Raw genomic sequence first — 14299 nt, forward strand, 5'->3', positions numbered from 1 at the left:
TTATATGTGTACTAAGGGGTGATGATGGTGTTTCTCAGATGTTTTATCCCTCATCATTACTTCCTAGGTTAGAAGATAATGTTAAAGTACATGTTATAACTAAGAGAAACCTAAGGTTTAAAATCTAACTTTTTTAAGGGAAATCAATAAATTAGCATGAACTGGAACCTCAAATTTCCATGAAGGAAATATACATATGTATAAACAAAAACATTGCATCCAGTTTTTCTTTAATGAGGAATGTAAAGCTAAATACAAACACAGAATGAAAAAACTTTAGAGCAGATCATGTTTTTAGAAAAATTTAAAATTTTATTTTTTAAATTTATTTATTTTATTTTTTAATTTTTGGCTGCATTGGGTCTTTGTTGGACGCGGGCTTTCTCTAGTTGCAGCGAGTGGGGGCTACTCTTTGTTGCAGTGCGTGGGCTTCTCATTGCGGTGGCCTCTCTTGTTACGGAGCACGGGCTCTAGGTGCGTGGGCTTCAGTAGTTGTGGCGTGCAGGCTCAGTAGTTGTGGCACATGGGCTTAGTTGCTCCGCGGCATGTGGGATCTTCCCGGACCAGGGCTCGAACTCATGTTCCCTGCATTGGCAGGCGGTTTCTTAACGACTGTGCCACCAGGGAAGCCCCCAAATTTAAAAAAATTTGATAATCAAATTTTATAGTTTATAACTTGGTCTGTGCTAAGATAATGTCTTTTAAAATATCAATATAGGACTATAAGATGAAGGTTTCTTTGAAATGTTTGTGGTCAGTGTTGGTATTATGTTAGGATTCTCCAGAAAAACAGAACCAATAGAAGATATATTTGTATATTATATAAAATAAGGAATTGGCTCACGTGATTATGGAGGCTGACAAGTCTCAAAATCTGCAGTTGCCATACTTGAGACCCAGGAGAGTCCATGGTGTAGGTCCAGTCCAAAGGCTAGGAGGCTCAAGACCCAGGAAATTCAACTTGAAGGCAGGAAAAAACAATGTCCCTGCTCCAAGGCAGTCAGGCAAGAGGAGTTCCCTCTTACTCAGAGGAAGGTCAGCATTTTTATTTTATTCAGGCCTTCAGATGATTGTATGAGGCTCATTGACTTTAAGGAAAGCAATCTGCTTTACTTAGTCTACTATTTCAAATGTTAATCTCATGGAAAAACACCCTTTCAGGCACAAACAATAATATTTGACTAAATATCTGGGTACCCCCGGCCCTTTCAAGTTGACATATAAAAATTAGCTATCACAGTATTATTCATGATAAATGCAGAGTCAACAAATAAAAATTCTCATGCTATAATCTGCAAAAACTGTTTTGACTTTCAGTTCCCTTCATTAATTTAAAAATGTTACAGAACTAATAGTTACACAACTGATATTAGACAATAAGTTCTGACTCCATGTCAATGATTAGCTCTCATTCATTCATGCAGTATATTTCTATTGAGCACCTATTATATGACAGGTATTTTATAGGTACTAACATAAAAACTTGTTCTATAAGCTCCTCATATTTGTATTTCTTTTGTAGCTAAGTGCTAGTAAATGTTTCATGTAACTCCTTCTTTGAAAATTAATACATGAAGTAGGATCAATGGTATAATCTTAAGGAAGTAGACCATAAGTAGCAACAGTTGGTGGCTTATCTCACTCTCTGTGTTGTGTGTGTGTGTGTGTGTGTGTGTGTGTGTGTGTGTATACATATGTATAAATAAATCATTTAATGAGAGGTAGTGAAAAGTGATACATCAATATTATATATCTCTGGGCTGTTCACTCTGCATTACCTCATTATTACAGATACTGAATTAAATTTGATTATTATTACCCATATTTTACAGATAAAGAAATTGTGACTTAAAGTATGTAACATGATCAAACACAGAGCTTGTAAATAGCAGAGAGTGACACTCTGAACTGGATTCCTCTCTAGGTAGTTTGGGAAGTTTGGCTGGACCATGAGCTCCTCTAGAACAAAGACTGGTCAACTTGTGATGCTAAATTTCACATAGTAGGGGCTCAAAAATATAAATTAAAATATTGAGTGGCCTATTAAAAGCTTTAGTCTCATTATTTCTCCAAATTAAAAAAATGAGTGGGAGTGGATGTTGAATATATATTTAAACTCTGTTTCCTTTAGAAGAAAAAAAAATCAGACACCCAATGGTGATAAATTACTATTATAATTTTACTTTAATATGCATAAACATAAAACCAGGCATAGAAATTGGTATGCTTTTATAACTGTAAACCTAACAATTTGTAAATATATGCAAATACAACTACAAAACTATTAAAATAAAAATTAAGAAATTCCAGTTATGCATCAGATTATGCTTTTTGTCTTAAACACAGTCCCTTCTCACTGAGAACATACTAGTTGACGAGATGCAAGTTTCCTTTTGAGTGTGCCATGCCTGTGCCCTGATATCCATGAAACATCTCAGTTCTCTACCACCCTTCTTTACTGAAGACATGGCACACTTTAGCTCATATGATGATTCATAATGTACTTTTGCTTTCAGGTAGTGGAAGTCATCATTCAAATATTGTCTGTCCTTGTTCTTTTTTATTAGTTTGTGAATAGTAATTCTGATGCAGTTTGTTGATTTCATGAAATACCATTAAAAGCCTCAGGAACTTCAGTAACTGAAGAGGCTGTTCAAACTGGGAATTGAGGGGGAAGAGAACTACTGACAGAATTTTAAGGGATAACACTCTTCCCTTTGAGTTTCATTCTATTAAACTATTTTTCGCTTCCCAGTCATCACTTTAAAAGGAAATTTTAGTGTTTGCAGCTGGTAAAATGTGACTATAAGGGTGGACATGCGACAGTTGGCCTTTTTACACTAGAACATGCCAGCCTAGCAGCAGTCACACTCAGTGTGATTCAAAACACACATGCAGGCATGGACGGTGAGTTTGTGCTGCTGCGTTGAGCTATAGACAGATCAAGATAGTTCTGAAAATGCTTCCAGTAATTTTTCATTTGGATGTAAACACAAGAACAGATCCATGGAATTCACAAATACAGGTAGAGAACACTGAGTTAGAATGGCATGGACACACCATATATCTAGTCAATAACTATTTAGGACCTAATATATTCCAGCTTTGTGCTAAATGCTGAATGATTGCAACAGGCGTTGACTTTAATCTCATGGGCCCTAGAGTCTGTTTCAGTTCACTATGTTCACTGACAGAATGTATATGTGATGAATGTAAAATTAGATGCTAATGAGTTGATAATAGAATATGTATATATATATTGAAATATTCATATATATTCAATAATATTTTGTTGGAAACCTTTACCACTATTGTCACAGATACAGAAATTGCTACAGACGTTCTCATACCTTTTCCTACATAGCAATTAGGTTTAGGGAAAATATTTTTGGTGGAATGGTGTTAGTCAACCTACAAATCCAGAATGTCTTGGTTGAAGGTGTAGATACTTTGTTTCACTAAAATCAAGTGTAAGTTTTTCCAAACAAGTTAGGAAAAAAATGCAAAATCCTTATAAAATGTTCCTTATGATTCCATACCTTACTATACTATTAACCCAATGTGTTAATAAGCTTATATTTAATGTAATCATTATTTTTCATAATTTGACATGAGTAATGTGCTCTCACATTTTAATTTTCTAAACTTTTATACCATATTCTCAATGACTTATTTGCCGGTTTCCTTTTTTATAAAAATATGATAATGACCTCAACCAACCACTGTTAAACTCAGCAAAAAGCACAATTTCCAAATTAAATGTTTTGTAAAGTGTTTCCTATGTATTATTCACATTTATTACTTTTCCTCTGAGCTTTTGATATTTCAGTACATACATCAAAAATAAATAATGTCCTTTTGACTTATTTTCTTGAAGTCTTTTGCCATTTTCCAAATATATCTGAATAGTTAAGGTCAGTTAAACCTATTCAGAGTTTCAAATTTCTAGGAAATATCTGATATTTAGTAACTTTCTGCCCAAATGATTTTAAATCTCATTTATTATAAAGTGAATTAAAAGATTGGCATATATTCTTTAAATAGAAAGATTATCAACCTGCTTTTGCTAATGTAGATGATGCTCTTAAGTTCTGATTTCATACATGACAAACAACCCATGATTAAAGGCTCATTAATAATCTGCCAAATACTGTCAGCTGTATGACTCAGTTCTCCATTAGTAATGTAATCCCTTGATTTTCTTCTGCCAGAAAAGTGCTGATTCTTTGAAACCATTGGCAGTAATATGAATTTATACATTATATGTATGTGTGTGTGTGTGTGTGTGTGTGTGTGTGTGTGTGTGTGTGTGTATATCTCTTGGAAGAGAGACTGAACGCCAAGACAAAACCTCACATTCCTTTACAGGACGTGCAATGCAGATGTGTTGTGGAGTAACTGCTGGATCTGGGAAGGAAGGTGAGGCCAAAGGCAGCCCATTAGAAAGGGAAGAGGCTGTTGGAACTGGGAATTGAGGTGAAGAGAACTACTGACAATTTTAAGGGATAACACTCTTGCCTTTGAGTGTCTGTGTGGTAGAGTCCGTGGCCTAGAGTAGAAGGGGAAAGCTGTACTAGAGCAGCTTCTGGTGGCAGGAATATTATCTTCTTATACATGCAGCTATTGAAACATTGCTTAACATTCCTCAGATCTTAACTGTCAAGGACAAAAAACAACAGTGATAACTGGAAGTGTCAGTTCCACGTCCACAATAATCTATTTACAATTGCTTCTCTATTTCACGAGTTCTCTATCAATTATCCATGCTTTTATTCCCCCCAAATCATCACTTTTTGCCTTAATCATGTGTATTCCTCAGTTATGCTGTAGAGAACAGCAATTTTCCCTATGTGGCCCTTCCCCCTTAATTCTTTTTTTTATTTTCCACATTAACAATCCCTAATTTTTAGAAAAAAGACAATAGCATATAAATGAATCAAGGTGCAGAATTCCTCAAATTATAAAAATCAATCCCTGGAGCGTTACTGATTGATAACTATATTGATCACATCAGTGTAAGTATTTTAATCAGTCTGTCTACAGAGATTGCAGCTACAAGATAAAAAAACATAATCAGTTTATTCAGTTGTTACAAATGTAGGAGGGGGAAATGGAAATAGGATTAACAAGATTTTATGTAGAACCAAGAGTCCACTTCCTTTTCTTTCCAGAGACACTATTCTATAAACCATGGTATTGCTTCTCCTAGCCAGACTATTAGGCATGTTTGGTTAGATTACATTTTGAATTATACCAGTTCATTGGAGTAAATGTCTCTATGGGACACTTGGGTTTATAAAACTCTGTTTCATAGCTGGATGATGTAGAGCATCCCTCAGGCTATCTTCTTGCAAAAGAATGCTGTTGGGTCAAATGAACAAGAGAAAACAGGTAATAATATAATATTAGAACTCTCTACAAAATAACATCTCAATTCCCGTTTTGTGATAGGTTCAGTGACATCTTAGAAAACCATGTTGTGTGTACGTATGTATGGAGTGCACACATTTGTACGTACATATTGGGCTTTGATCACTAATGTTAATGTTCGCTAAAATTTGTACCTTAATGTGGATTGTAGTATGAATATATATGTAGTAAATTATTATAAAGAGATACGATTATTAATATAGAATAGTATTCTGTATTTTATAATTAGGGTTAGAGTGGTATAATTTAAAAATAATAATAATATTGAATATTTTTGCCTACCCTTCCAATATTGGACGTTAGTTAGGTAAAGTAGACATTAGTGGAAACATGCATCTTAGCTGATTGTGTATGTATATACTCTGTCAATTTTTAATTCTTTAAAAAATACAAATATTGTATTAGAAGCCATGGGGTATTAGAAGTCAGCGGTAGTGGAAAACTGAGGTTATTGATTATTTTGTGTTTTCATATCCACAATATGAAGTGATTTTGGAAGTGTTTTGCTAGCTACTAGAAAGTAAGCTAAGATTTATGCTAGCTCTTTGAAGGTATCTACCGAAGTACCATCACTAGGAAAGTGAGGTCACCCTTCTTTGATTAAATCATCAGACATAACATAGTACCATTTACATGTCCTCAAAGTTTTATTACAACACAATTAATAGCCAAGATTTTAGCTATTTACAAGGTCTTCTAACTATATACCAGATAATTTCATGTGTACATGGCATGAACTACCTTATAAAATAGAGCTGCCTCTTTTTATTTCCTAAATATTATAATCTATCTATATTAGTGAACTGGAGCTGTGGATCAGGTGATAAGATATGCATAACTGTGTGCACTGAGTGATAGGAATGCCACTTGTTATCTTTATTCTGGAAATGTCTATATAAGAAAATAAAAGGTACTTTCTAGAAGTATGAAAAAAATAGCAGCCCGATACTGTTCATTGTTACCCTTTTTGGGAATTTGAATAAGTAACTTATTCTCCCTTAACCTCAAGTTCTCTATTTAAAAAAGTGACCTTGGACTAGATCCTGTTGCAGATACTGTGGTCAAATGATTTTATGCCCAGGGATTTCAGCCGTTGGCTGTGAATCAAAATCAGTTGAGGAAATTCTGATTCAGCAAGTTCGGGGTTGAACTCTGGCATATGTACAGTTGACCCTTGAACAACTTTGGGGTTAGGGGTGTGGACCCTCACACAGTCGAAAATTCAGGTATGACTTTATAATCGGCCTTCCGTATCTATGGTTGCACATCTTCATATTCAGTCAACCCCAGATTGAGTAGTACTGTAGATTAAGTGAACCCACCCAGTTCAAGTCCGTGTTGTTCAAGGATCAACTGTACTTTTAAGAAGTGCCACAAGTGATTCTGATACTCAGCCAGGATATGGAATATTGATTCTATGCTATTTGGTGCGAAGAACAAAATGGGAATCTCTAATTCTATATATTGATTATAACTTGTCTAAATTTCATACCTTACTAAGAAAAAATATCATTGGGTGTAGCAATGGTAAAATAGGTGCAGTGTATTTCATTGTAAGAGAAGATGGTTACAGTGTTACTGGTAGAAAAATGATCAGAATAGTGTATTAGTTAGGGTTCTCCAGAGAAACAGACCTAATAGGATATTTATATTATATTGGATTGGATTGGATATATAATAGGTTATTGTATTTTATATAATAGGGTAAAATATCCTATTGCGGTTGACCCTTGAACAATATGGGTTTGAACTGTGTGGGTCCACTTATACACGGATATTTTTCAGTAAATACTGCAGTGTTACACGATTCGTGGTTGGTAGAATCTGCGGATGCAGAACCGGATTATGCAGTTTTTAACTGCACCCTAACCCCCATGTTGTCCAAGGATCAAATGTTTATATGTGGGGAGGGGTGATTTCTTTTAAGGAATTGGCTGTTGGCTTTGGTTTATGTGATTGTGGGGCTTGGCAAGTCAGAAATCTGCAGGGTAGGTCAGCAGGTTGGAAATTAAGGTAAACGTTCATGTTGCAGTCTTGAGTCCAAAAGCTAGAAACTCAGACAGAATTTCTATATTGCAGTCTGGAGGCATAGTTCTTTATTCATGGGAGGACTTCAGTCTTCATTCTTAAGGCCTTCAGCTGATTGGATGATGTCCGGCACACTATGGAGGGATCATCTGCTTTTCTCAAAGTCTGCTGATGTACAAGTTAATCACATCTAAAATATACCTTCACAACAGCTTCTAGACCAAAAAACCAGGCACCATAGCCTAAGTTTACAGGTAAAATTAACCATCATCAATGGTAAATATGAGTGAGGGCTGGCTGAGGCAGGCAGAAGGATGCCGAAGTGGGTTCATTCAGAGGGAATGTGATTGGGTATCAGAGGAGGGCTGGCATATGCTGTGTGGGTGGAGGAGGCAGCAAGGTTGTGGACTACTTGAATCTGTTGGGGCTCAAAAATGGTGCCCTGAGCCAGCGTGAAGTCTACCACAGTAAATGTGGTAGGCAACTGAGGGTAGGCAGAGGCACATAGGATGTCATACTTGAGACCAATTAGGCTTCATTTAACCAGTGAGTTTCATCACGTTGATTTTCATAGTTTATTCTCATTCCCTTGTTCATCTGTTCGTTATATAATACTCCAGTCAGAGCCTTTCAGCTTGCTTGAGCATTTGTTTATTAGCTTGGTGGTGTTGGTTTTGGTTGTCAGTACTGCACTATTCATTTTTGGAGTAGTATCACTTCATACTAAGGCAGTTGTTGCCTGTTGATTGAACAGGCCCGTTGTAATTTCTCTGCACTCCATGGCAATAATCACTTTTCTTCAGCCCAGGAAGGGTTGTTTGAATAAGCAGGTTGCTTCCACTTTTAGTCTTTCAGCTGCCACTTGGATACTTACCAAACTTTGAATCCACTTGCCAAACTATCATGACCCTGTTATCCTGTGTGCCCACCAGTTATATACATATTATCTTTCCTTACCTATCTTGCATATGCTGAATTTTGACTTTCTTCAAATTTGGTTACCTTGGATAATACCATTACTACTTTGGTTTTTAAAGCCTTTAAAAGTCTTTTGGGACTATAAAAGGCGCAGGGCTCTAGAAATGGAATCCTCAGATTTTGGTGTGCATAAGATTCACCTATAGCTATATGAAATGCAGATTCTTGGCTCCATTTCTAGAAAATTCTGATACAATTTATATGGCGAGAGGGGGGTCTGCAAATCTGCATTTTACAGGAGCTACAGTTTCTACTATGCTTAATAGCTATTCTGTGTTGATTGATCATAATGCAATGCAACTATGCACTTAAAAAAAAACTAAACCTTTTTTTGAGAATATTAGATTTATCAAACAGTTGCAGAAATAGTACAGAGAGTTCTCATGTACTCTTCACCCATCTTACTCTAATGTTACTATTTTACATAGTACATATGTTAAAACTAAAAAGACAGCAGTGCATTACTTTTAGCTAAACTCCAGACTTTATTCAGATTTATCGATTTTTTTTTTTTTTTTTTTTTTACAATTCTGTCTTTTTTCTGTTCTAGGATCTAATCAAGTATATCACATTGAATTTAGTTATAATCTCTCTTCTATGGTCTCTGACAGGTTCCCAGCCTTTCCTTGTTTCCCATGGACCTTTATAGTTTTGAGAAGTACTGGCCAGGCTTTTGTAGAATGGCTCTGAATTTGGGTTTGTTTGGTGTTTTTCTCATGATTAGACAGACCAGGGTTTTTTGGGTTTTGGGGAAGATTACCACAGAGGTGAAATGTCTTTCTCATCACCTTGTGTCAGTAACGACTTTTTACTGGTGATGTTAACCTTGATCACTTGGTTAAGGTGAGGTCTGCCAGATTTCTTCACTGTGAAGTTACTATTGTTCCCTTTCCATACTCTTATCTTTTGGAATCCAGCCAGTACTCCTAAGAGGGAGTTTAAGCCCCATCTCCTGGAGGGAAGAGTATTTACTTGTTATTTGAAATTCTTTGTAAGAAAGATTTGTACCTTCTTCCGCATTTACCTATGTATTCAGTTATTTATATCAGTATGGACTCACGAATATTTATTTTATATTTCTCTATCACTTTAAAGTTTAATTAATTTTATTACTCAAATTGTTTCAGCTTAGGCCATCAGGTGCTCCTTCAGTTGGGTTCTTGTGTTCCTTTGATCTGCCTCTATCCTTTTGATTTTTGAGTGCTGCCTTGTTTCCTGGCACTACATAATGCTCCAGGCCCATCTTGTGTTTTCATTGCCCCAGGCCTAGAGTTAGTCATTTCTCCAAGGATGTCTGGTTTTTGTTATTTTGGAGAACCATGTTTAGAAACTAAGGCCTGGATGCTAGATGTGTTTGTTGCTACTTGGTGTCATTGTTTCTAGTCTCTCCGCAGAGTTATGAAATATATGCATGTATATTAACCAATGTATACACACATATCTGTAATCATTTCTATAGGTGTCTATCTCTATACCTATTAAACTAAACATGAGTTCATGCTAATGTCTAAGACTCTAATCCAGCATCACATGGTTCATTCTAGCTTTTGCCCCTTGCTAATTTGTAACTTCTTTTACTGACAGTGAGAAACCTGACTCAAATTATTTACCATTTATTTACTTATTTGTTCTACACTAGTGTAAATGTTTTCAGAGTTCTTAACTGTATTCCTGTGAGAAACAAACTTACCAACTAAAATTGTGTTTATGTACAGTTATTTTTGAGCCTAGTCTTATATTTACCAATCAAAACACCATTTTCCAAAGTCACTTACGTCAGTTCCTTTTTCTCCACCCCCTTCAGTGCCATTTTATCATATGTTGGGAATACAGTTAAATTCATTTGTCACAGTATGCATTACATCCAGGATACTCTGATTAAAAATTGCATACATTAAAGTTCACCCTGTGATGTACTATTCTATGTGTTTTGACAAATGCGTAGTCATGTATCTTATGCCTAGTACCATACAGTACAGTTTCATCAACCTAAAATATTCTCTGTGAGTGGCCTTTGTAGTCAATCACTCCCAGCCTCTGACGAATGCTGATTTGTCTTCCATCCCTATAATTTGTCTTTTCCAGAATGTTGAATAAACAGCATCATACACTATGTAGACTTTTGAATTTGGCGTCTTTGACTTAGCAACATGCATTTAGGATTCATCCATGTTGTTGTGTGAATCTATAGTTTCTTCCCTTTTATCACCTGAAGTATCCATCATCTCGAATACCAAGTTTGTTTATCCATTCACCTGTTGAAGGATAACATGATATGATTATTTCTAGTTTGGGACAATTATAAAAAAAGCTGCTGTGAACATTTGGGTATAGGCCTTTGTGTGAACATAGGTTTTCAATTAACTGGGGAGTATGATTGCTGGATCCTATTGTAAAACTATGCTTAGCTCTGTAGGAAACTGTCAAACTGTCTTCTCAAATAACTGTATCATTTTATATTCTCACTAGCAATGAATGTATGTTCCTGTTGCACTTTGTCAGCATTTGGTATTGTCAGTTATCGGATTTTAGCTATTCTAATAGGTGTGTTGTGATATCTCATTGTGGTTTTATTTGTATATCCCTAATGACATATGATGTTGAGCATCTTTTCATATGCTTATTTGCCATCTGTATATCTTCTTTGGTAAAAATAGGTATATATGTATTTTTCTTTCTTTTGTTCTTATAGATTGTGTGTGTGTGTGTGTGTGTGTGTGTGTGTGTGTGTGTGTGTATGTATATACACACATATATAAAGTTAGGTTGCTTGTTTTCTCATTGTTGAGTTTTAAGAGTTCTTTATATATCCTAGATATGAGTCCTTTATACAATATATTCTTTTGGAAAGTAAAAAAAATGAAATGGATACAAGGTACAAATAAAAGTTTTAATCAACAGTCATATGAAAAATTTTGAAGCTGCCCAGTTGAACTTTAGGATATTCTAGATAAGTGAATACTCATTAGCTTGCTAGTCACAGTATTATTAAAGGGAATGGTTGAAACATTGGCTCTTATAAAAGTTCCTCAGAATTTTTCTAAATAAGGAAGCTAAAATTATACCCTTATGAAAATTCTCTTACTATATAAGTAAACATCATGAAATCTACTAAATATCTTGAGACTTTAAAGCGTATTCCTATAAATAAATGAAAATATTTGTGAGCTATAAGGAGATCTCTGTGACTTTTGCTTCCCCTTTATGCATTGAGTATAGCTTACTTCTGTTTTCTAATTATAATTATACTATATGAAATAGCAATATTATACTGGATGTTTATTCTGAGACAGATAACATGCAAAACCATGTTAGATAAATTATATTGATTTACAAATAACCCATTTGTTTGATTTCATACGAAATTTAGAAAGAATATATATTGTGTCCAGTTTACAGAGGAAGAGCCAGAGGCAAAAGAGGCATTTATCATTCCTCATTCACAAGGAGGAACTAAGGCATACTTGTTAGTAAGGGGAGAAAACATCATTCAGCTACATCTAACAAAGGAAATGATAAATATTCTCTTGACAAGTTAATAAACATGTTTAGAACAATTAATTCTGTCATGAAAAATACTGTGATAAAAGAATAATCCAAGATGAATTTGTCTGTATTTCAAATCTTTATAAAACAGCTTTTTCACGGGCATTGTTGTAAGCACCATAAAAGAGATAAAAATCTAACTGTTATTATTCATGGAAAAATCAAGGATTGCAATTGGATCTATAGAGTGACAAATATAAATCTGTGATATTAATCACCTACTGCTTAAGAGGTAAATGTCTCAGTTTTCAAAGTCTAATGTATTTATTTATTTATTAAATTTATTTATTTTTAAAAATTTATTTATTAATTTATTTTTGGCTGCGCCGGGTCTTCGTTGCTGCACGCGGGTTTTCTCTAGTTGCAGCGATAATGTATTTATTTTTATTTCTTTGGAGATTTATTTTCTTCTTACAGATCATATGGTATCACCACTGTTTAAAATTCTCATATTATTCTTTCAGTTAAAAATTATTTTGGGGGCTCCCTGGTGGTGCAGTAGTTGAGAATCTGCCTGCCAATGCAGGGGACACGGCTTCGAGCCCTGGTCTGGGAAGATCCCACATGCCGCGGAGCAGCTGGGCCCGTGAGCCACAGTTACTGAGCCTGCGCGTCTGGAGCCTGTGCTCCGCAACAAGAGAGGCCGCGATAATGAGAGGCCTGTGCACCGTGATGAAGAGTGGCCCCCACTTGCCGCAACTAGAGAAAGCCCTCGCACAGAAACGAAGACCCAACACAGCCATAAATAAATAAATAAATAAATAAATAAATAAATAAATAAATAAATAAATAATTAAAAAAATTATTTTGTTAAAGTACTTAAAATTTTTATACAATTTTAAAGGTTACTTTCCATTTACGGTTATTACAAAATATTGGCTATATTCCCCATGTTGTACAATATATCCTTGAGCCTATCTTACACCCAAGAGTTTGTACCTCCCACTCCCCCACCCCTATATTCCCCTTTCCCCTCATGACTGGTAACCACTAGTTTGTTTTCTATATATGTGAGTCTGCTTCTTTTGTGTTATGTTAATTAGTTTGCTGTATTTTTAGATTATACATATAAGTGGTACCATACAGTATTTATCTTTCTGTCTGATTTATTTCACTTAGCATAATGCCCTCCAAGTCCATCCGTGTTGCTGGAAATGGCAAAATGTCATTCTTTTTTATGGCTGAGTAGTATTCCATTATATATATTTATATATATATTTTTAATATATATATATATATATATCTCACATCTTCTTCATCCATTTATCTGTTGATGGACACTTAGGTTGCTTCCATACCTTGGCATTGTAAATAACACTGCTTTGAACATTGGGATGCATGTATCTTTTTGAATTAGTGTTTGTTTGTTTGTTTGTTTTTTTGGTATATACCCAGGAGTGGAATTGCTGGGTCACATGGTAGCTCTGCCATTCATTTTTTGAGAAACCTCCACTGTGTTTTCCACAGTGGCTGCACCGATTTACTTTCTCAACAACAGTGTACAAGGGTTCTCTTTTCTCCACATCCTCACCAACATTTGTTATTTGTTGACTTTTTGATGATAGCCATTCTGACAGGTGTGAAGTGATATCTTACTGTGGTTTTTATTGGATGGGCCAAAAGTTTCGTTCAGTTTTTTCTGTAAGATGGCTCTAGTAGCACTTAGTTGTCTTTAACTTTATTTGAAACAATTTTGTTAGATTGTATGTGACAGCTGTCATATCAGCATGCATATAAAGAAAGACTTATCAAAATTGGTAAATTTTTGTGTAGCCATTTTAATATTGAAGATGGAAGAAAAAAGCAACATTTTTGGCATATTATGCTTTATTATTTCAAGAAAGGTAAAAACGCAACTGAAATGCAGAAAAAGATTTGTGCAGTGTTTGGAGAAGGCGCAGTGACTGATTGAACATGTCAGAAGTGGTTTGTGAAGTTTCCTGCTGGAGATTTCTCGCTGGATGATGCTCCATGGTCAGGTAGACCAGTTGAAGTTGATAGCGATCAAATCGAAACAGTAGTTGAGAACAATCAACATTATACCACGTGGGAGATAGCCAGCATACTCAAAATATCCAGATCAAGCAGTGAAAATCATTTGCACCAGCTTGGTTATGTGACTCACTTTGATGTTTGGGTTCCATATAAGTTAAGTACAAAAAATCTTGACCATATTTCCACCTGTGATTCTCTACTGAAACGTAATGAAAACGTTGCATTTTTAAAACAAATTGTGATGGGTGATGAAAAGTGGATACTGTACAACAATGTGGAATGGAAGAGATCGTGGGACAAGCGAAATGAACCACCACCAGCC

Source organism: Balaenoptera ricei, chromosome X (assembly GCF_028023285.1).
Source record: "Balaenoptera ricei isolate mBalRic1 chromosome X, mBalRic1.hap2, whole genome shotgun sequence".
Classification (NCBI taxonomy): domain Eukaryota; kingdom Metazoa; phylum Chordata; class Mammalia; order Artiodactyla; family Balaenopteridae; genus Balaenoptera; species Balaenoptera ricei.